General features: G+C 34.9%; 1 pseudogene; it reads left to right on the plus strand.

Moving 5' to 3' along the window:
- The first annotated feature begins 1,147 nt into the window (after positions 1–1,147).
- LOC111759882 (small nucleolar RNA U109) lies at positions 1,148–1,223 on the plus strand (annotated as a pseudogene).
- Positions 1,224–25,355: the final 24,132 nt, after the last annotated feature.

Consider the following 25,355-nt stretch of genomic DNA (forward strand, 5'->3'; position numbering starts at 1 on the left):
AATCTCAGGAACACAAACTCCAAAGTAGGGCCAACTGACATGGCCCTTAACTCCAAGCCATCTGCCATGACCGTAGAACCTGTGGGTCTCTGTAGCCCTCAGGAGAACCAGTACCTGAGTTTCTATCTACTTTGAGTGTCTCTGGTACCCTGCTGAGGCAAGCATAAGCATTATCCCTCTGATGACCTCCCGACTCTTTTTTGGAGACTTATAGCCATATAAGCTCATTTGTCCTTTCCATTTCCCTCTTTCATCCAAAGTCAAAAAGCAGTTTTTAATACCTGATATTACCTGTAGGCTGAGATATTCTGCTGGTCTGAGTTGACTCTTTTATTCAGTATCTTTTTCTAGTTACATCATTAGCTGTTCTTTGGTATTAGCACCTGATGATGAAGTTGGAGATTTTTGAGCTGGAGACCTGGAAGTAAGCATACAGAGGAGCAGAGTATATGAGAACAGAGAAAGTCAAGCCCCAGGAAGAGAGACAGAGCTGGCTAACTGATAGTCTATACCTGACTTTGTGGAGAAAGCAGGGCAGTTGAGCCCAGAGAGAAACAAGCTCAGGAAGAGAGGAACCCAGGAAGCCTGAACTCTTTGCAATCAGCAGAAGCCTTGTTCCAACTAATGGCAATGGACTTTAGTGAGGGAAGTAAATTATGCTCTATGGCCTGGTAAATATAAGCTTTTACCCCAAATAAATACCCTTTATAAAAGCCAACAGATTTATGGCATTTTTCATCAGCACCCATTTGACTGACTAATATGGGTGGTTTGTGGGTTATAATTTGTTTAGTCTTATTTTATTTATTTCTAATACATAGACATCAAATAAAAATTTTCCCTTGGGCTTCATCTGAGCATTTCTCTTTTCTCTGCTTTTATTCATTTTTCCACTAATTTTGTGAAAATGTTTCTGCCTTATATTGACATTTTTTTCTAAGTAATCCTCAACTTCTCTTTCCCAGAATAATATTGGTATGGAACTTCTACCATTCTTTTGTTCCAGATGGCTTTTGCTCTTACAGATAAGAACCATATTAGTATTATGAAACTTGAGCTTGACATAAATTAAAAATTTAAATATTTTACAGAATACTACTTGGAAAAAAAATATGTGACCTCAAGACTGATTCAAAATCCCTATGGACTGCATGTGAAAACGCCTGCTCCTCATTCCTTTAAAAGCAGTAATACATCCATAACTTGCTACATTTTGAACAACCAGTATTAGGTTTTGTTGACCTTCTCTATTTCTAAAATTCTATTTCATTTATGTCTGCTCTAATCTTTTTTATTTCCTTCCTTCTTGTCATTCTGGATGTCATTTGCTCTTCTTTTTCTAGTTCTTCCGGTTTTCAGTTAAGTCTCTGATTTGAGATCTTTCTTCTGTTTAAATGTAAACATCTAGAGCTATGAATTTCCTTCATAACACTGTCTTCATTGCATCCCATGAGATTTGTCATGCTATATTTCTTCTTAATTTGCCTCAAAATATTTCCCAATTTTGCTGCTGATTTCCTCTTTAACCTATTGGTTGTTTTAAGTGTATGTTGTTTAATTTCCACATATTTGTGAGTTTTCCATTTCCTCCTCTTTTATTGCTTTCTGACTCCTTTCTCTAGTTGTTGAAGTATATACATTGAATGATAATAGTATTTTAAATGTATTGAAACTTCTTTTGTGACCCAACTTATGGTCTATCCTGGAGAATGATCCCAGTGCACTTTTGAAGAATGTTTATCCTGTGTTTCTCGGGTGAGGGATGTCTATTAAGTCTAGGTGGTTTAAAATAAAATTCAAGTCTTTTAACTTCCTTGTTAATTTTTGGACTAGACTATCCATTATTGAAAATTGTGTATTCACAAATACACTATTAGTGTAGATAATTCAATTTCTACCTTCACATTTGTTAATAATTACTTCATATATTTTGGGTACAAGATAAACAAGAAATATTAGTGATGTTTCTGTACATGCATAATGAACAATATTAAGAAGAAATCAAGAAAAAATTAATTTATAAAAACAGCAGAAAGTCAAATATCTAGAATTAAATTTAGCAAAGTGTGTAAAAGCTTATACAAACAAAAACTACAAAAGTTTGAAAGTACTTAAAGAAGACATAAATCAATGGAAGGACATGTTGTGTTCATGGACTGGAAGATTAAATATTAATAGGGTGTCAATTCTTTCCAAAGCAATTTACAGATTCATACATTACAATCAAATTCCAACAGCCATCTTTTCAGAAATGGAAAAGCCAGTCAACAATTTGTATGGTAAGTTAAAGGCCCAAATAGAAAAAAAAAATCTTGAAAAAGAAGAAAGTTGGTGGATTAATACACCCTAATTATAAATTTATTGTGAAGTCACAGTAATCATACCATCATGATACATGCACAACAGCAGACATATAGACAAATAGAATTGAATTGGGAGTTCTGACATGAACCTTCATGTCTATGACCGGTTATTTTGGAAAAGTGTTCCAAGTACACAGAAAGAATAACCTCTTCAACAAAGTTTGATAGGAAAATCAGATAGCTATATGCAAAAGAATGAATAATACCCCTAAGCTCACCATATAAAAAAAAAGTAACTCATATTGGATCAACTGCCTAAATACAACAACTAAAATATGAAATCTGTTATAAACTGAAATATTTACCCCAGTAAACATGTTCTTAGCTTAATCCTTTCCTGTGAGTGTGAACTCATTTTAAAACTACCTGTAAAAGACATTTTAGTTGAAGTGTGACCAACTGAATCACTTTGGCTTTAATTTGGTTACTGGTGTCTTTTATAATCAGAATGAAATTCAGACATAGAAAGGAAGCCACAGAAGAAGCTGGAAGTCAAAGAGTCCTGAAGTATAAAGAGAATGACATTGCCATCTGCATTAGCAAGTGACAGAAAATCTAAAAATGAATCATCACTGACAGCCCCAACCTATAACACCACTGTCTTGGGAGAGAAAAAAATTCCTTGCTCACTTCTCAGTTTTGAACTTCTGCCACCCTGAAAGTCCATGAAGCAATAAATTCCTGTCACTTAAGTCAGACAATCTTATGTTATTTGCTTCAGCAGCCAGGAATTAAGACAAACACATAGAATGAAACATAAGGAAACTTGTTCAGGATCTTGTGTGTGATAAAGGTTCCTTATTATTTACACCAAAAGTACAAAAACAAAAGAGAAAAAAATACATATAAAGGACTTCACCCAAATTTAAATATTTTATCAAAGTACTTTATCATGAAATTAAAATAAAGCTGCAGCATGGGAGAAATTACTTACTTGCCGGGGTGATGCTATGATCATAAAGGTGGTTTTCCCAGGATGAGGCTTATCTGATACAGAGTTTCTGTTTGGAGTGATAGAAAATTTGGTAATGGATGTTGGTGATAGTAACAAATTGTGTATATATTAGCAACACCACTGAATTGTATATTTACAAGTGTATAAGATGGAAAATTTTATGTTATAAAATATAAAAAAAACACAGAAGTTTATAACACAAACAGTGAAATTATGGATAGCAGTTAACATTATATTTATAATAATATTGCTTCAACAATAGTAATTAAACCACCATACAGATAAAAAGTCTTAATAATTGGAAGACTGTGTAAGGGAGAATGTGAGATGACTTTAAAATCTGCATGTTCTTTTTTTGTAAATCTTCAACTTCCCCAAAAATATAAGGAAAATACTGTTTTACCTCTTCATATAAAATATAAGAAAGCTATTCTTTTCTAATTTCACATGCTCATTGTCATTCCAGACATTGTTTCCTTCAGTCTACAAACCTGCAAGTACAATGCTAATATTTTTATTGTATACAGTTTTCTTTTACAGAAATTTGACATATTTCCCATGACTTGGACTCAGTATCTCTTTGTGGATGCAATTTTTCCTATGATATTAATTTGCTCATGGTGTAGAATTCCTTTAGTTTTGCTTCTACTGCAGGACTTTGGGAAGAAATGTTTTGAGCTTTCATTCATTTTCTCCATATCATGCTTGAATTTCACTTAAGTTTTCACAAGATATACAATTATTTTTCTTTTTGCCGTTTTACATTTTGTTGATTTCTTATTTCTTCTTTTAATCTTTCTGCTTCTTGTGGAAATCCAGTCTTAATTGGTATGTTCCTTGTTCCCCACCACCCCAAACTTTCCATCTTCTGTCCCCTACCCTGCCATGTTATCTGTTGTCCCTGCCCCAGTCTGCTTTGAAATGTTACTTTCTTTATATATATATTCTTTAGCTTCATTATGATGTGATTCTGTGTGGGAAAGGCAAGTGTTTTATGTATGTTGATTATTGGATTTAACTTGTCTAGGGGTTGAGAAATAGATCTCTAAGTTAATATTTTTCTCCAAAATTTATAATATATATAACATTTATTTAAAAATAAAATATATTTTTAGTCAAATTTTTGAACCATGTAAGAGCTGTTCTTGTTTATTTGAACAGTGTTACTGTTATTGTTGTTTTTCTCTTATCACCTCAGTTTGAAAAATATTATTCATGGCTTCAAGTTTACTGATGGAGCTTATATGGCTTTGCATTTTTCCCACAGTCCTTCTAGTTATCACACCTTTTAGTAACAGCAGCATTTCATAAAAGTTACACAAGCCTTGAGAAATAAGTGTTTGTGAGCTCATGATTGATACAAGTAAATCTTGTGTGCTAGGGCTTCTCTCTCAGGAACTCTAAGAATAATCTGATCTGTGAACTGCTTGACAAACTTCATATCAATAGATCCCTTACACAGTTATTGCATAGATGTAAAGTAACTTCAACTCTACTGACAATCATTATACATGCTAAGTTTACATAGTTAATGTAAAGATGTTATTTCAGCCCTGTTGGCAATCATTGTAAATGCAGGTTTCATGTAGTTACTATGAAAATATAACTTCTGCCCTGCTGAGAAACATTGTGAATTTCTGTTCCTTTATTATTTGTCCTGAGCATTACATTTATTAATCTAGCTCCCCCATCCACAGAAAGAACGGTAGTATTAAAAAACCCTCTTGGTTTGTGGCAAATGACTGAAGTTTGGAAGCACCACACTCATGCCTACTGCCACAGATGAGGACATGGGCCATGAATGGTCCTTGTTCTACCACAGTGTTAAGAGCTTCCCCATATAAACACCCTATTAAACACTCCTTTGCTTGCCAATTTGGATTGTCTTAGTCTTCCTTTGACCTGACATTTCCCTCTCAATTTGGTGGGAAACTTAATTTGACATGGCTCCCTGCTATACTGGGAAAAACCGATAATTCAATAGCTGCCAAATTGCTCTTGAGTCTTTATGGCAAAAATCTTGTTGTCATATTTGACATTTTCCTTTCTAGAATTTCTACTTAGTTCATTTTATTTTAACCTGTTTTTTTTCTTCTGTGCATTCATATATATATATATATATATATATATATATATATATATATATATAATTTCCTCATTAGGACCAGCTATTCCTTATTCCATTAATCATATGTTTAAAACTGTTTTAAAGTACTTGTCCGCTAATTCAAATTTTAGGTTCCTCTTGAAATCACTTTCTATTAACTTTTCTTTGCATTAATATGCTTCACATTTTTTTGCTGTCTCTTATGTTTGCTAATTTTCATATAATATACTGTATTTGTGAACGACATAATGTAGATAGCCTTGATTGTGTTATCTTTCTGTAAGGAGTATTAAGTTTTCTTCCCTCAGGTAATAAATTCCTGTCAATGCCTTTTCAACCTCTCATGATTTATGTTATTCTTTCTTAAGGAAGTTCTATTTCATTGTATCCTCAATCTTAGGTATGGTATTTACTACAGGGCATTATACTTTCCTTAGTAGGAGGCAATTTCTTTTCTTATGTCGTAACTTTATGCCTCAGTTGATCAGTGATATTTGTCATACTGTATAGGCCATAAATCCAGCTTCTCTCTGCCAGTCATGACCACTACTACTTATGTACTACTCTCTCCCTGGCAACAGCCTCTCCTAGCCTGTTGGTTCTTCATCTGCACTTATACAACTCAGACTTCATACTTGGTCATCTCCTTTTGATACCCTATCATTAATGTTCCAACCTCTTCATCTGGTAGAATTTGTAATCTCAGCCTTTTTTTGAATATATTCTAGACCTTTATACTCTGCTTGTGCTCTAAATCTCCCTGGAGAGCAAGCAGGACAGAAAGAGAGGGTAGTCAGGAGGCCATTCTCATAAATTTCAATTACCTCATGGATAACTGACCTGATATGTGTGTTTACAATTATTGCAAACAGTTTTCATCTGCATTTTCTTAAGGTATAGAGTTGTTTGGGGAGGCAGGAGAATTCGTCTACCACTTATACTGACATGGCAGAAGTTAGAATCTGATCAAAGATTTAAAATATCTTCTGATGTCAAAGATGATAGATACGCTACCTTATTTTATAATTGAATTTTTAATTTAATATTTCCATTAATCATCTGAGTGATAATTTATCTTATATACAGTGTTATGTCCTGTTCATGTTGCCATCCATTGTAAAAGCATTCCAGAACTAAATATTTTATTTCTTCTTTGATTCAGAAAAACTTGAGGCATATTCAGATTTATTTATTTTTAATTCTCAAATTAAAAGCTTCTGCAGTTTTTACATTTGGAATATTAATTTTAAATGATTGTATTTTTGTCGGAAAAAGTATTTCTTATAGGCTAAAATTTGAAAATTTATTGAAATTTATGGGTTATTTGGAATAATTTTTTATAAATGACTCACAGAAGCTGGGAAAGAAAGTTTTGAATGTTGCTATAAAAATGTGAAATTATCAAATATATTAATAAATTTGTGGAAAGTGTTACATTGCTGGAGTATTTAGAAATTTGATATTGTTTGTTCATTATACCACTCATTTTATTCATTTTTTCAGTAAATATTTTATGGATATCTACTATGTACCAGATACAGCACACACAGCATAGAAAATAATAAAATATATTTGCCCTCTTGTGCCCCATAATTTATCTTGGAGTTATACAGAAATATATAGACATAAGTGGTATATCATGTTAGAATGTGAAAATTAATATTGATAAAATGAAAACATAAGACAGACAAGGTGGTGAGAGATTTGGGGGCAAAGACATAAAAAAGAAATAGGGAATAATATAGTTAGGAATGACTCAATAAAAAGATGGCATTTTATCAAGGATTTGAAGCAGGAAGAGTAAGTCATACATATACATGAGAGGAGCTAGTTATAAATAAAAGGATCACAAGTGCAAGGGCACTGTGCCTGTAGTGAACAATTTGAGTAACCCTTGAGGATGTAAAATAACAAGAATAACATTCTATTGTATGGGGAGTATTTAGTTCACCAAGTCCTTGTATACAGATGATGATAACTGATATGGAGGAAAACTAAGTGCAGGGGGGTCCATGGAGGGAGTAAGGCTTTCTATTTTAAAAAAATAGTTTAAGAAAAATTAATTAAGGATAAGCTCACATTTGAACAATCTGAAAGAGGTTAAGTAGAGAGTCATACCAATACCTGCAGAAAGCGAGCCTCAGAAAAATGGAACACATAAAACAATCATCTGTAATTTTTTTGTTGGGTCTTTTTATCTCAATGCTTAGATTATTGTACTGTCTTATAAGTTGTGAGTAATCAAAACAATCTTGCATACCATTGAGGATGTCCATACATTGCCTGACCACCTGACCACCAACATTTATGTTGTTGTTACACTTTTGATACAAATGATGAAAGAATATTATAATATACTGCTATCTATAGTCCATAGTTTACATATTTGGTGTATTTTCCCCACAAACCATCCTATTAACACCATGTATTATTACACCCTGCATTAGTATTGTATATTTATTACAGTTCATGAGAGAATGTTCTCATATTTGTACTGTTAACCACAGACCATCATTCACCATATGGTTCACTGTGTTATATAGCACCCTGTATTGTACAATCCATTCAAAGTGTACATTCAGTGGCTCTCGGTTTCATATCCGTGCCATGATCAGCTCAATCTATTTCAGAATATTTTCATTATCCAAAAGGAAAACTCCTATATCCCCTCATACCCTCTGTTATTGACCATTTGCATTGGTATAGTGCCTTCTTTGCCACTGCTGTAAAAATATTACAATTTTACTGTTAACTATAGTCTATATATTATATTAGTTATATTTTCTCATGTAATTCCATATTCTTAAAAACATATAATAGAGGAATATTCTTGTATTTGTACCATTAACCACAGTTATCATCCATCATTGAAATCACTATATTATACAGTATCTAGATCATCCTCTATTTTTTCTTTCAACTGACATTAACCTTCCTATACTACCCCCTCAGCCACAATCGCATTACAGTGTTCTTTAAACTCACTCCAATTAATGTGCCACCATCAATTCTAACCATTTTCCCACATTTGTAATCTCATTAAACATTCTACATACATTCAACATCAGCTTCCCCTTATCTACCCACATTCTATCTCTTAGTAATCTATATTCAATAGTTAAAATCCACAAGTTAACTCATTGTATTTAGTTCTTATTAGTGAGACCATACAATATTTGTCCTTTTGTATCTGGCTTCTTCCACTGAACATAACATCTACAAGGTTCATCAGTGTTGTCATATGAATCCCAATTTCATTTTGTCTTACAAATTAGTAGTATTCCATCATACACATATGCAACATTTTAAAATCCAATCATTGGTTCATGGATTGTTTCCATCTTTTACCAATCGTGAATAATGCCACTCTGAACATCAGTGTGGAAAAGTCTGTTCACATCCTTGCATTCAGTTTTTCAAAATATATTCTTAGTAGTGGGATTGCCAGATCATATGGCAGTTCTATATTTAGCTTTTTGAGAAACCACCAAACTGTCCTCCACAGTGGCAGTACAATTTTACATTACCACAAATAGTGAAGAAGAGTTCCCATTTCTCCACAGCCTCTAGAATTTCTAGTTTTTCCACCTTTTTAATAATAGCCATTCTGTAGAGCACGCAATAATATCTTATTGTAGTATTGAACTTCATTGAACTAATAACTAGTAATGTTGTTCATGCTTTCATGTGCATTGGAGCCAATTGTATATCTCTCTGGAAAAACATCTGTTCAATCTTTAGCCCATTTTTAAATTGGGTTGTTCATCTTTTTATCATTGAGTTGTATAATCCTTTTTGTAACATGGGATTAAACCCTTATCATAAATGTGGTTTCCAAACATTTTCTCTCCATGAGTAGGCTGTCTTTTCCAATTCTTACCAAAGTCATTTAAAGTATTAAAGTGTTTAGTTTGAAGAAATCCCATTTATTTATTTTTTCATTTATTGCTTGGGTGTAAGGTTCAAGAAATCACCGTATCCCACAAGATCTTAAAGATGTTTCCCCACATATTCTTCTAGGACTTTTATGGCTGTAGCTTTAATATTTAGGTCTTTGATCTTTTTGGGTTAATATTTGTATAAGAAATGAGATAGGGATCCTGCCTGTTTCTTTTAGTCATGAATATTTAGTTCACCCAGCACCATTTGTTGAATAGTCTGTTGAGGTGGGGCAGGCTGAAGTCTGGCTGGCAAGCATAGCCGCGCCCAGTGGGGGATATGCGCAGCCCACCACTCGGGTGTAGGGCAGCTGGAATGGGTGAACTGCCCTCAGCCATGGAACCGGCACACTGCCCTTGGCCCTGCCCAGGCAACTGACACCGGCTTGCTGATAGCCAGCAGGAGCTGCCTACGCTCACATCCCCCCTCCCGCACTGTCAAGCCGCAGCACAAGCCGCACCATAAAAGGCAAGGAACTAGTCCCTACCAATCACTCCCAGCCCCGTTCCCCTTTCCCGCTGGTGCCGCCCCTTCACCAACCTAGAATCTGCCTCTTCCCCCCACCAACTGCTCGCCACCACCAAATCCAATCCCCCTTTGGCCACAGCCAATCAGTCCCCTGCTCACTCCCCCATAACCCTATATAAACACATGTACTTCCCTTAATAAATTAGACCTGCGTGCTCACCTCGTCTCCGTTGTGGTTTCTCCGCCGAGCGCCCTCTGCGAGCCCCCGCAGGAGCCTAGGCCTCTCCTGCCCCGTCATCCACCAGACGGACGTACCGACCGCAACAGGACGTACCGACCGCAGTCTGTTCTGACCCAACTGGGTGGATTTGATAGCCTTGTCAAACATCATTTGACTGTAGATATAAGAATCTATATCTGAGTCCTCAATTCAGGTCCGTTGGTAAGTATATCTACCTTTATGACAGCACCATGCTTTTGTTTATTTTTTCGTTTTGTTTTGTTTTGTTTTTTTAATCACTGTAGCTAAATAATATGCTTTTCAGGAAATGACAGTCCTCAAAGATTGTTCTTGTTTTAAAAGACATTTTGGCTATTCAGGGCCCCTTACCATTCCAAATAAATGTGGTAATTGCCTTTTCTATTTCCATAAAAAAAGGCTGTTGGAATTTTAATAGGATTCGGTTGAAACTGTGAATCAGTTTGGGTAGAATTGACCTCTTAATGATATTTACTCTTCCAGTCTATGAAAACAGAATGTCCTTCCATTTATTTAGTTTTTTTTTTTTTTTCTTTACTAACAATGTTTTGTACTTTCCTAAACACAGATCCTTTATGACCTTGGTTAAGTATATTACCAAAGAGTTGAATTTTTTAGTGTCTATGAAAAGGGAATTTTCTTTCCTGACTACCTCCTCACATTTCTCATTAGGAGTATATAGAATCACTATTGATTTTTGCATATTAATCCTTTATCCCACCACTTTGCAGAACTCTTCAGTTAGTTCTAGTAGCTTGTTTTGGGTTTGGGGGGAATTTTCTAGGTATAGGATCATATCATCAGTGAATAATGGAGGTTTTTACTTCTTCTTTTCCTATTTGAATGCCTTTCATTTCTTTTCCTTGTCTAATTGCTATAGGTAGAACATCTAGCTCAATACTGAGTAACAGTAGTGACGTAAGCATCCTTGTCTTTTTTCCAGATCACAGTGGGAAAGCTTACTTTCTTTCACCTTTGAAATTGCCATTATCAGGCAAAAAAATTACAAAGTTGGTATAAATTATAAAGTCACACAAAAAGAGAAATGTCCAAATGAGGTATAAAAGAAAGCAAATATTAAGCGGAAAACTATGAACAGGAAATCAATAAAGGAAACAAAACAATTTAGAAAACCCAAACTAAATATTGCAATTTATAAAATATTTTGAGTGACTATAAAGCAATAAAATGCTTTTAATTTGTTTTCATTTAAATATACAGAAGAAAATGAAAATTGACTTAATTTGGAACACTAAAAATATTTATGAAATAGTAGTGAAAGAATTGAGGGGAATGAAAAACTAATATTTTCAAAGTACAAACAGTAAAAATGGGAGAAGAAAGTCCTGTGGCATCAGTAGTTCCTTTAAACATAAATGAACTAAACTGGTCATAATGAAAATATTGGCACAATAGATTATACAGAGTTCCTGTCTTAAATAATAGAAAAAGATATAATATGGATGATGATGATGGTAACAAAACAATGTGAACCTAATTAACAACAATGAAAAATATATTTGAAAGTGATTAAACAGTGGAAAATATTAGATTATATATGGTAATATATATATAAAACATTTTTTAAAAATTCTAATCATAGAGGTTTCCCTAACTCCTTTGAAATTTTTTATACACTTTAAATTGTGAAAATTAAAATACATATAAAATGTTTCTCATTCAAATCGAAGTAAAATGTTGTCATTTTGCTACAATTTTAAAATAAAAACAAATACCTCATTAATAAACAGAAGAAACATATATATAACAAAATGAGAGATTAGCTGTAAAAGTTTTTATTAAAAATAAGTGCTTATCAAAACATCTCTAATTTCAAACAAAACAGCAGAATTGCTATAAAAATAGATTCTAGGCAATGTTGATTTCAGAACAAAAATATATCATAATTACAGCAATTTATATGGATATTATACATTAAAAGTTATTTTTTCTTATATATTCAGGCTCTTGCAGCAAATAATGCATATTTTAATATTTGAATAAAATATTGAACAATGATGAACTAGTAAAATGTATTAACATTTTCTTCTAAAAGAGGTTGAACTTTATTTTAATCTTTCAAAAATGATTTAAGAAATGAACAATTATACTTCTACAAAGAACATTTTAACATAAAATAAATGATTGCAAACCACTTGAATGCAAAAGAAATAATTAAATACTGTTAACATTTAAATAAAATAATAAATACTTGGAAAATGAAGGAACATACTTTCTTAAATACTAATGGAACAGCACAAGAAATAAAAACTGCATTTTCAGATTAGGTAGATGAATATTTAAAGGAAATCTGAGGAAACTACCTGATAAAATTTATGGAAGGTCACCAAATTTAACCTTACTCTATTAAAAATGTTGAAACAAAAATAGCAAATAATTCAACTGAGGAATTTCTTTCTTTTTAAAGAACATAACAAACTTGTAGAAATCAGGAAAAATATATGATTTTTAATATACCAAAATTACAGAAACACTAATTACTGAAGCTAGCTGACACATCATGGAATAATAGGGTTTTCAAATCAAATCAGCAGCAGGTAGACACAAAGAGATATTACTGTATGCATATAGTTTATCTCATGAATTAGAAACCTTCAGGTCTTAATGCACACTTAAATTATATTCCTGATTTCACTCATGCACTGAGAAAACATTCAGATTCCAAATTTAAATAACAGAGGAATGACTAGAGTTTATAGTGATGAATGAAGACAAGCTACAAAAGAGAAAAAGTAGAGATGTATTCACCAAATGCAATGACTGTGTCATGATGATGGAGGAGAATGTTGCTAGGGGGAGGAGTGGGGTGAGGAGGGTGGGAGGTATATGGGAACCTCATATTTTTTTAATGTAATATTAAAAAATGAATTAAAAAATTAAAAATTAAAAATTATAAAAAGAAAATGACTTAAATTGTGTATATTTAGGTAATATGACATGCACATACCTAAGACTAGTCTAGAAAAACATGAATAAAAATATTCAATACGTTCGGTGTGGTTCTATTTTCTTTAATGATTTAAAATACATTCCAATTATCTTCAATGGTTACAGGTACTTTTTTCTATATCTTAATTTTATCACAAGATTATAGTTTGCTCTAAGATTAAACATATTTAGTTCTGTTTTGCCTTTTTTGTTTGTAAGTAAGATTAACTAAGAGTATTTGTAAAATACCAGGGAAAATATTCATAACAAAAACTACTGCACATTCAAAAATTTTCTATAAGCATTATGATGATAATGGCCAAAATTTATTAGTATGACATTAAATATTTTTGCGTATCATATGCTATAATCTTTAATATAACTAGGAATTTAGAATTTTTTTTTTGTAAAGTTTAGTATCATGTATTTAAAGTCTCAGTGACTTACCTAAGGCAAATCAAAAATCTAAACCCTGTATTGCCCTGTTCAAGGCAGTATGTATTGCAACTGTGCTTATTTGTTTTATACATAATAAATGAAATGTCTTCTGAAAGTATTATCCATAATAACATTCTTTGACATTTGAATAAGAATGTCAAAGATATTGAAGGATAAAACATATTAAATTTTCACATTAGTTGCCCTAAAAACTGCCTATATTTAAATCACAAGTTTAACACATATTTGATGTTCTCCAATTACCATGTAGATTTCTAAAATCATATTCCTGACAATGTTCAAGATCACATGTGGGCAAGTGAGAATGTCTCAAAAGAAATGCTAGCTAATTAAAGTATGCTAGTGTATTTAGAATGACCAAGTATATACACAAATACGAAAGGATAACTTAAGTATTCAGCTTTGCTGTCATTTCACTTGCCTAGAGCCCACTCTTCTACATTACTCTATTGATAGCATTTTCACATCTTTGTTTCTGAAACTATAAATGAGTGGATTCAGCATAGGGATCACCATAGCAAAAAACACAGAGGCCACTTGACCTTTCCCAAGAAGTAGAAATTCTTTGGCTTTTAAATAAGTAAAAATCAGAGTGCCAAAAAAGATGGTGATTCCCAGAAATTGGGAGGTACTAGTAGAGAAGGCTTTGCACTTTCCTGAAGTGGAATTATTTTTCAGGATAGTAGACAGAATGGATACATAAGAAGCAGGAATTGTGATGAGACATCATTACATTTAAACCAGAAATAAATGAATATCATGTTCTTGGTGTCACAAGTGTCAGAGCAGGAAAGTGCTAGGATTGGGGTTAAATCACAGAAATGGTGATACATTGGATTTGTAGAAATGCAAACTGCTTATATTAAAAACAATGCAAATGATTGAGTAAAACTTAACACATATGATTCAGTGATGAGGGCACAGCAGAGTCCCATAGACATAAAACAACTGGGTAGTGAAAAGGCATGCACATAGCTATGTATTGTTCATGGGACATTGAAGAAAGAAGGAAACATTCAGTGCTACACAAGAAGACAAAAAAGTTCAAGTGGGTGAAGTGCCCATGAATGAAATATACTTGGTGGAAGTCAGTAAATTCTCTATGATTTTAAGTGTGATTACAGTTGAGTAATAAAGGTCAAGGAATGACAGGTGATTGAGGAAAAAGTACATGGGTGTGTGAAGATGGAAATCAAGGTGAATTATAAGTATTATCCCTGGCTTCCCAGCAAGGTCATCAGGTAAATCAGGAGAACCAGCATAAAGAGGATTGGTGGATCTCCTCAGATTCTGTTACCTCCGAAATGATGAAATCAGACACATTGGGTTATTCCTAATTCCCATAGTGTTCAACTGCTGTAAACTATTGTGAAATCACAGTCAGTAAGTATAAATGACTTCAAAATATTATGTTATTATAAACAATTTGGCATTTAAAAATTAGTTTAATGATTCTAGAAATTTATAATAGCTTACAAAATAAGACAAAAGTATCTGACTATGGCTGCAAAGTGTAAATTAGCTATAAGCCATTATTTGATATTATGTGATAGGCACTGTGGCAGTTTAATATTGTTTATGAATTCCAAAAATAGATATTGAATTATGTTTGTAAACTGATCTGTTCCCCCCAGGTATATTAGATTATATGGGATTCAGAGGTTTCACTTTGTGTGATTAAATAATGATTAAGACTTTGATTGGGTAATGTCAGTAGGAAATTGTATCCCCACCCCCTTGTTGGGGGGATGGGGACTCACAGAGAAATCAAACCACAGAGAAGGGAGCTTGGAGTTTTGAGCTGAAGCCCTGGAAGTAAGCACACAGAGGAGCAGAGCAGCTAGGCCCAGAAAGAATCCATCCCTGGGGAGAGAAACAGAGCCATACTTAAAATGTACTTGACACTGTAATAAATATCTACTTTCATTTAAATATTCATTCAGATGAAAATATCACACCCTAGGTGTCACTATTTCCTAGATGATAAAAAGTGCACATAAAGTTAACTTATCCAGAGTCACAACCATTAAGTGTTGTTGACTCTTTGAATCTATCAAGATTATGTCAGTCCAGAGGCCATGCTTATAACACTATATTTCTAATCAAAATTAATTTCTGAAAAATTGAAAAAAGTGCCATATATATAAAAACAATGATGAATTTAGGTATCATTAACTTTTTAAAAATCCAATATTATTTAATACAAATAACAGATCAAAAATAAAAATCTTAGGTTACTTTACTGGGGGGAATTAATATTATAGAACATGCTTTACTGTTAATTTTCATATAATATGTTTTAAGTGATTATTTAAAATCATATCACTTCCATAAATTATATTTTCAATATATGCACCTTGCCTATTTACTCTGATTCCATAATTATACATTACCGTTTCTACAAATCCTGTCATTACTCAAGTAAGGCTTGCATGATATATATATATATATATATATATATATATGTATATATATATGCATATGCATATTTTTCTAATAATATCCAAATATTCTTTTTGATAAACTAAACTACTTTACTACAAGCCAAAGTTGGTGAAAAACTACTTCCAGCTTTATCGGCCTAGAAATATGTCACCTCAAGTTTTTCACAAATAAGATATGTAAATTAATTAAAGAGCCTGAAATTTCTATTATACAATACATGATTTTCTGAGATAACTCACATTTTAATTGTTTGTTTCTGTTTTGTTCTGAGGAACAATTTCCATTTTGTTCTGAGTCAAAATATATCAGCCTAAAACTTTTGTTCAGGTCTTGGTCAAATAGAAAGTTCTTGAAATTGTGTCTCATCAGTATACCAGGGAGCTCAAGTGAAAACAAGCATAGCAGAGGATCCATTACATTTCTCTCTGATAATATTGTAAAACCTCTTATATGGAATATTAATGATAATGAACGTTTTATCATCTCTGAGACCAATTTCCAAAGTAGATTACTTGATATGATTCCAAGGATGAAAGTGCGCTGGACCGGCAGGGGCAACTTCTAGGACCTGTGAGGAGGAGCGGGGAAGGGGACGAAAGAAGAATGGAGGCAAGACAGGTTTCTGAACAAGCCTCGTTTATTGGGGGTAAAACACGGGGATACATAGTGAGGGAAGGGAACGTGTCTATAGGTGATAGGCTGGTCTTGTGGGTGGCAGACATCCAAGGAGGGGATTGGCTGACAGTTCTCACCAGGTCTGCGGAGTTTTGCGCCTTGCGCATGGGTATTGCTATGGTCACCTGAGTTGTGGCGGGAAGGGGAGAACAAAGAAGCAGGGAGGAAGAAGAATAAGGAAATGACAGGGCAGATTTGTGAACTCCGCCATGTTGTGAGATCCACCATGTTGTGGGATGCTGTAAATAGGTCTCACAGCGGGTGGCTCCCTACAGGTCCCCCTTTTCTGTTTAATGTGTTATGAATCGAAGAAAGGAACAGCTGGCGACGGCTCACGATAGAGCAGGGCTTATTTTCAGTAGTGGTATGCGGCTGCAAGGTGCTCCCATGCTGAAAGGGGGGCTGTGCCTGTCTTAGGTCGGGGCTGCACCCGGTAAGCGATTCGTCTTACCAGGTATGCGATCAGTCTTACCTGTCATTGGGAATCATGGCAGCAAAAGGCCATGTCCCTGTCCTAGGTTAACTGATGGGTTAGCCCAGTTGCCCGTCATTGGCTAACCAGTCCAGCACCTCAGTGACAGATGGCTTGCAATTACAGCAAGCTATAATGGGGAGCCCTCATAGACCGCATATGACAAGCATGATGTACTGAGATTGGTGGGTGTGGCCACATCCGCCCCGGTCTTGTCAGGCCAGGGTGCCCATTGCTCATTCGAGCCGCTGAATCTTTGCCAAAGCCATTCAATGATATTGATTAAACAGAGAAGGTTAGGCCGTGATAGGGGAGGTGGTGACTGTAAGGGGAAAACAGGCAAAGAAATGCTATTAGGGTACAGGATAGCAAATGAGACAACATAAGAAATTTGCATTTTCAAAGGTTGGTTGTTCTTTCTTCTGTCCAGATAGGCTGGTATTGACGAACAGCGGCAAGAAACATCACATGGGCCAAGATTTTCTTCATCCTTTCTTGGAGAAGTTTAAGGAGGCAAGGCGCAAATGCACAGATTAAAAGGAAAGCAATTAGGGGGCTGAGGAGGGGACCTAGCCAGGTCACGAGAGGGGAAGTGAGCCAGGCGGATAAGGAGGAGTTGATTGGGAGGGCAGTATTCCTTCCCACAATTCTCACAACTTCTTAACATTTTGCTCAACAATACCAGATTCATTTATATAGTAGCAGCATTCCTCCTGGAGGAAAAGTCAGGTTCCCTCTTTTTTCAGCTGTGAGTAAGTTAAGGGCCCTGCGGTTTTGAAGGACTACTTGGGCGAGGGATGTTAGTTGCCGCTGCAGAGAGTCAAGAGACTGCGCACTGGATTCCAGGCTAATTTGTCGTTGTTGTTTAAAGTATTGCAAGCTGATGAGGCCGTGACCAAGAGCACCACTTGCTGTGGCAGCTGCAGCGACTGAACCTGTGAGGCTAATTTTTTATCAATATAGGAAGGAAGGCAGCTCTCTTTAACACAGATGGGGATAGTAAAAATTTTTAGTTTGCCTTCTCCATAGTATGTTAGTTGCGGGGTAATGGCTACTAGGATGCAAGGCCTCATTTTTATAGAATAGAGCATTTTTGGGTTATAGTTAATTTTCCAACCACAAACACTTAAAGATCTCTTACACATTCCTGAAGATGAATTTGATTTAAATGCAGATATTGACCATTCTTACTATTATTCCCAATCCATTCTATAGTAGGAGCTATTCCTAGAAAAACTTTCCACAAATTCTTTTGTTTATGTATAAATGTAATATTACACCATGGAGAAGGGATCCATTTCCCTTTCTGTTTCCAAATATTATTTTTAGTAAAAATTATTTTTTCTTGTCCTTTACTATTTAGATCATGCCAAATAAATCTGTCATTATATTCAATGGGACTCCCCATAGGGGCACTTTCCCACACTATTCCATAGGAATATGACAGATTCCTATGAATATGACAGATTAAAAATGACAGATTCACTTCCGATGTGGCATTCTTGCCATCCTTCTTTATCCCTACTGTCTTTTTGCGGACAATCATAAGTAGGATTTTTAGTCATGATTAAATTGTAAGAGGGAAATAAAGTCACAATAAACTGAGTATTTATTTTTAAAGATAGTTATGGCCCGATTTTTAACATACATACAGGAAGGATGGTTACCAATGCATAAGCATTGATAATCAAATGGTAATATGAGATTATCGATTCTTAATTTTTCTTTATAGGGTTTAATTGGCAATCAATCATCAATTGGTCCAGGGAATATATGGATTTTATTCAGATATATATGAAAGAATGAATCTCTCCAGGTTAACACTTTAAGTAATGGGGGTTAGGTATATAGGCCTAATAAGTGTAATTACTGGCAACTTCCTTATTACTTACGATCACCATCATCAGAAGTTGGAGGAGACCCCATCTCTTCATTCTGGGGTTTAATCCTCTTCACAGATAACTAAATTCGTTCTCCATTTTCTGAAATGATAAGAGCATAGCCTCACCCGCTTACTATAATCCTGCCCTTTTTTCCATTCACTGCTTAAAATATCTTTCCAGAATATTGGTTGATCTTCATTTCCTGCGTCCACTGTAGATATTTGACATTTTCCAAAGTGATATTCCGCAGGTGTTAATGAATTGTAAACATTAAGAAAATGTAAAGTAAATAAATCTTTTGCTGATTGATCTTTTGGTGTTCTAATACCATTATTTCCCACCTTTTGTTTTAAAAGCGTAGTTTTCAGGGTATGATGGCTGTGTTTAAGTATGGCTTAACCTGTAGGATTATAAGGAATTTTAGCAACATATTGAATACCATATTTTAAAAGGAAAGATTCAAAGGATTTACTAATGTAAGAAGGTGTATTATCAGTTTTAATTTTCAGAGGTCGTCTCCTTACAGAGGTGTGAGTGAACATGATGAAACCATTCCCCACTTTGAGCAGTAGCCCACAAAAAATGAGAATAAGTATTAATATAAACATGAACATATTGTAGTTTACTAAACGATAGTATGTGAATAACACCCATCTGCCATAATTGATTAGGAGTCAGGACTCTGGGATTAGTTCCAGCCTGAAAAGGCACCACTGTTAGTGGTCCACAAGTAGGACAAATGCGAATAATTTGTTGTGCCTGTAGTCTTGTTAACTTTTGATATTTATTTTGCAGGCCTTTAGCATTAATATGAGTTAAAGCATGGTAATCATGAGCACTTTGTAAACACCCTACTAATAAATCAGCTTGAGCATTATTTGCTGTCATAGGACTAGGCAAAGTGTTATGAGAGTGTATATGAGTAATGTAAAAAGGATGCTGCCTTAACTTAATGAGATGTTGCAAGTCAGCGAAAAGTCGAGATAACTTATTAGTAGCAAAGATATGAGCTGTTTCAATATGCTTAACAGTAAGGCATACATATTCAGAATCAGAGACAATATTCAAAGGTTCCTTAAATATTGTTAACACCTTAATGATGGTAGCAAGTTCAGTACGCTGAGCAGACGTGAATGGAGTCTGCCAAGCCTGTTCTTTTCAAGAAGTAACGTATGCTGCTTTTTTATTACTATTACTATCAGTAAATACTGTACGAGATGGTTGGGCTATGCACATAGTCCTGAAAAGTACTGCAAAAGTTTATTGTTGGGTTTTTTATAGATAGAAGAATGCAGCTGGCTTGATTTGTGTAAGAAGAAACTAAAGAAAGTCTTAGCAAGTTTTAAAACAAAGTGATAGCAATACAGCTGGACTTAACTTTTTGCAACAAACTAGCAGTGTTTGGGATTGCTGCATACTAGTGTTGTTAATTTAATCTATGATAAGAGGTTGTTTCTGTGACACATACTCTTTTATAATAATTAATACTATAAATAACCACAGTGTACTTTTCTTAAATATTATGCAGAAATATTGGTAACTTTATACACTCTTAAGCATTTATAGAAACCTTTTACTCATACAACTTTAATTAACAGGGTTAAAGGAAAGAAAAACTTGTTAATTTTGTACCACTTTTAAACACCTTTCATTTAACTTATAACATATTAAATGAACTCAACCATCACTTTAATTTTTCTTTAAAGGTAAAAGAACAAATCTCTTATAATTAGTTTGGAATAAAAGGTTACTGTTAAATGATGAACACAAGAAGCTATTTTGATAAAACAGACTTTCTTTGTATACTGATTATTGAGGATAGGAACTTTTACCAAAGCAGAGTAATGATGAGAGGCCTTGAGAAAGAATAAAAATTTTCAACTTTGCATCAGCATACTTCTTGATACTAAAGCCTTTAAAATTTTATAGGTAGACCCATCAAATCTTATTCAACTTTAACTATAAAATTCTTTTTCCATGAACCTTTTGCACTTTTAGTATTCACTGAGGTTTTGTCCCACACTCTACTCTTTCCAATAATCAATCATTTTATCTCAGGACAAAATCATCTTCTGTTTCCTTAATAATAAATACACATTCCATATAGCCTACATACAAAGTTATCAAGCAAACCTTTTATAACATAATACCATGAACACTAAACAAGCTTGTTAAAATAATGAACTTTTCTTTAAATACTTAGTAGCATGCAATATCAGAAACAGTTTTCTAGAAGCAAGTTGTGAAGGGAGGCTGGCTGAAGCCAAGCTTCCCTGTTATAAAATTACCTTTTATTATTATTATTATTATTAATTCAGGTTTGTTTAATAATGACCTTTTGGAATTAGCCACTTAAACACTTTAATGTAAACGATGCTTCATAAGACCTTTTATAATTATTTATAAGCATATAGATTCTAATTATATCATTTTAAGACAAATTTTACCTTTACAGAACACATTCCCTTACTTAAAGTTATTATAATACCTTCTACAATTTGCCACATGCAAATTAAGTTCCAAGGGTTTATGAAAATTAGCCATCCTACTTTAGGAGAAAACACCTTTTTGCAAAAACTTGTTAAATTTCAGTTAGCATTGTCACAAACTTTTACCTTTTTAAATATTCATTTAAGTTTTGCATCCTTCATATTATCCGTGAAGAAAAATAAGTTATTCATTTTAATCTAGGCAAGAACAACCTTTTATGAAGACTTATAGGTAATTTTGTTAATCAAGACTTACAATTTTTATTATTGTAGATATCTTATTAACATTTAAACTTATGTATTAATATAATAAACTTAAGTATTAATATAAGCGCTTATTTAATTTTTGGCCATTTGAATAGAGCTCTTTTAAAAATTTTTACTAATTTATATTTACCACCCAGAGGTATCAAAATATACACTGACATTGAATGAACAGACAGACGAACCCAAAACAATTACAACACATTAACAGAAACATACAATTTATTTACAATCGACTTATAATTCTTACTTTCTTGGTATACTGCTTTTAAATCCTCTGTTATATAGCACATCTTAGATTATACCTTTCAAGATTTCTTCTGGAATTCATGTTGCCTGTAATATGGAAGCTTGTGCTTGGAAACATTATTAGTTATCAGCAATCAGTTAAAATAACTTGAGCAGCATAAATGTAGTTAAGTTTTTATTTTGTAGTTTAGACAGACCATTAACACACATTTTTGGATTATTACTGTAAGACTAAATTGAGACTTGAAGTTCTTTTAGAAAACTACTTATTCAAAACCAAAAACTTCTTTTAGACCTTGATAAAAACTTGGTACCAATTTTATTATCTTGGTCAAGGAAGCCCAATCAGAACTAGAATGGAAACAAAACAAAACACAAATGTTGCCACGTTTCTCTCTCTTTCCAGTGGATTAACTATATTAGCCTTCACTAGCCCAGAGCTACATTGTCATGTAGACAGGAGGGAGCCTGAAGAGTTGTGAAAGGGGTCGGCATTTGCCGGAGCAGAGTTGATTGCCTTATAAGCTTGTTTGGATTTTGGGGCTTGTGGCTGGCCTTGTTGATAGATGGGGCCAATTTCAGAACAAAGCCTGATATAACCAGACAAGTTTTCCTTCTTTCTATAAGGTCTCACCGTGGCCTGACAAACCTCATTTGCATTATCAAAGGCAATTTGCTTTACATAGTCTGTTTCTGTGTTGGTATTGCCAAACAGTCTTACTGCAGCCGTGTACAATCTGCCTACAAAATTTGGAAAGGGTTACTCTGGCCACTGCTTAATAGTAGTGAGGGAGGAGGCAGGGTGTTCTTTTGTAGGCAGCCTTTTCCAGGCTCTAAGGGCCACGGTTTGAATTTGGGAGAAAAGAATGGGGTCATATCTTGCTTGTTGCACAGTACTTTCATAATCTCCCGAGCCTGATATGGAGCAGTGGGCCCATAGGTGGAGGCAGCGGTTTTAAGCTCTTTTAAAGATTTAAAGGGGAAATTGGAATGCACAGGAAGTACCCTCACCTCACCATCTGCCTCATTATCTGCCTCATAGTTTTGCCCCTCGGTTTGCCTCTTCGGTGGCCGGATATGCAAAAAAGGGTTTTTTTTTTTTTTCCACCGCAGGGGATGCACGCCTGGGTGGCCTTTCTAAGCAGGCACAGGTGGGTGGGAAGTCGATAAAAGGATTGTGGTTAATTGCCTTTCTGCATTTGTGGTGTTTTAATTCTTTTAGCTGCTCTAGCTCCTTAATGAGTTGTAAATCCTCCCTTTCTGTGGAAACCAGGGACAAACTTCTTTTAGGAAGGCAAAGAATTTAGAGAGGTCTTTAGCATTCACCTTTACTCCTCTCATCTTAAGTGCGGCCTGCAGGCCAGATAGGAAAAGGGAACTATTACTAGAGGAGCCCTGCCCCATGGTAAAGTCGATGCTTACCGAGGCCTCGGAAGATAGGCGGTCTCCCGAGGGTCTCTATCACATGTGCCCAAGCTGAAGCTCAGGTCTTCTGCCCAAGTCAGTCGTGCAGGGCCTCTGCCCTAGGTGGTCGCTCAGGTCTTCAGCCCAAGAATTCCCAGGTCTTCAGTGTAGTCTCAGATCACCAGCGCTGGCTTTTTCTGCAGTGCCGACTTGCTCCTGTCCCGGGTCCCAGCCCCACGTGGGGCGCCACTTGCTCCGGACTGGCGGGGGTGAATTCTAGGACCTGTGGGGAGGAGCGGGGCAGGGGACAAAAGAAGAATGGAGGCAATACAGGTTTCTGATCAAGCCTCATTTATTGGGGGTAAAACACGGGGATATATAGTGAGGGAAGAGAACGTGTCTATCGGTGATAGGCTGGTCTTGTGGGTGGCAGACATCCAAGGAGGGGATTGGCCGACAGTTCTCACCAGGTCTGCGGAGTTTCGCGCCTTGTGCATGCGTATTGCTATGGTCACCTGAGTTGTGGCGGGAAGGGGAGAACAAAGAAGCAGGGAGGAAGAAGAATAAGGAAATGACAGGGCAGATCTGTGAACTCTGCCATGTTGTGAGATGTGCCATGTTGTGGGAGGCTGTAAATAGGTCTCACAGCGGGTGGCTCCCTACATGAAAGCTCAATACTTATTCATCCATGGTAGGGTTTTTAACAGAACATTGCCTTTCCTATGAAACAATATAGTGTGGAGTATCATATCTTGGTATTTTTTCAAATGCTCTAATTTATGACTGGGTAAGAGAACAGATACTTCAAGAGATATATGTAATCAATTTGTGGCTGAATTCCAGATTGTTAACCATCAGGGATGGAATAGCACATTTTTCACAATGACACAGTTTATATTTAAAATTGTGATTATCATGGATATAATCAATTGTATTGAAAAAAAAATTTGGCTGCAACAAAATTCAAAGAGGAGGATGCATTTCATTCATAAATGGTGTTAATCATTTTTAAAAAAGATTTATTAATTTATTTCTTTCTTTCCCCTTCCCTGCCCCTGCCCCCCCAGTTGTCTGCTCTCTGTGTTCATTTGCTGTGTTCTTCTGTGACCACTTCTATCCTTATCAGTGGCACAGGGAATCTGTGTTTCTTTTTGATGTGTCATCTTGTTGTGTCAGCTCTCCATGCCTGTGGCACCATTCTTGGGCAGGCTGCACTTTCTATCACGCTGGGTGGCTCTCCTTACAGGGTGCACTCCTTGTGTGTGGGGCTCCCCTACATGGGGGACACCCCTGTGTGGCACGGCACTCCTTGCATGCATCAGCACTGCACATGGGCCAGCTCTGCATGGGTCAAGGAGGCCCAGGGTTTGAACCACGGGCCTCCCATGTGGTAGGCGGATGCTCTATCTATTGGCCAAGTCTGCTTCCCTGTTGTTAATCTTTAGAAGTATTTTCTTATGCCTTATTTTCCTTGGAGCATATAATTCTTGTTTTTAGTTATTATGTATTTAAATAATTTTTTATCACACTGTGCTTTCAGTAACATTCTGAGTTTATTTTTAAGTATTTATATGCACTTTAAACTATGTTGTATTAGGCTTTTATTACACCCACAATGTCACATATTTTGCACTGACAGATATAGTATAACTAACATTCTTCTTAGAGTTTGCACCAGCTCATGAATGGCATTTCTGAGGCACCAAAATGAAAATATGACAAAATTTTACCATTTGGTATTGGCAGTATCATCTAATACATCTGCAAAGTAGATATACATTTTTTATTCTGCCACAACAATGTTTGTGCAACTTATTTTATTATTTTTGTGTATTGCGTTTCATTGTATTTAAAGAAACATGATAGAAGAAATCAAAAATCAATTCTGAGATGTGTTAGCATTTTATAATTAATGAAATGGACAGAGCTTTATCTATTCTCTATATAAGTAGGTCAAAATTTCATGTGACTCTTA

This window comes from Dasypus novemcinctus, chromosome 10, assembly GCF_030445035.2.
Source record: "Dasypus novemcinctus isolate mDasNov1 chromosome 10, mDasNov1.1.hap2, whole genome shotgun sequence".
In the NCBI taxonomy this organism is placed as follows: Eukaryota; Metazoa; Chordata; class Mammalia; order Cingulata; family Dasypodidae; genus Dasypus; species Dasypus novemcinctus.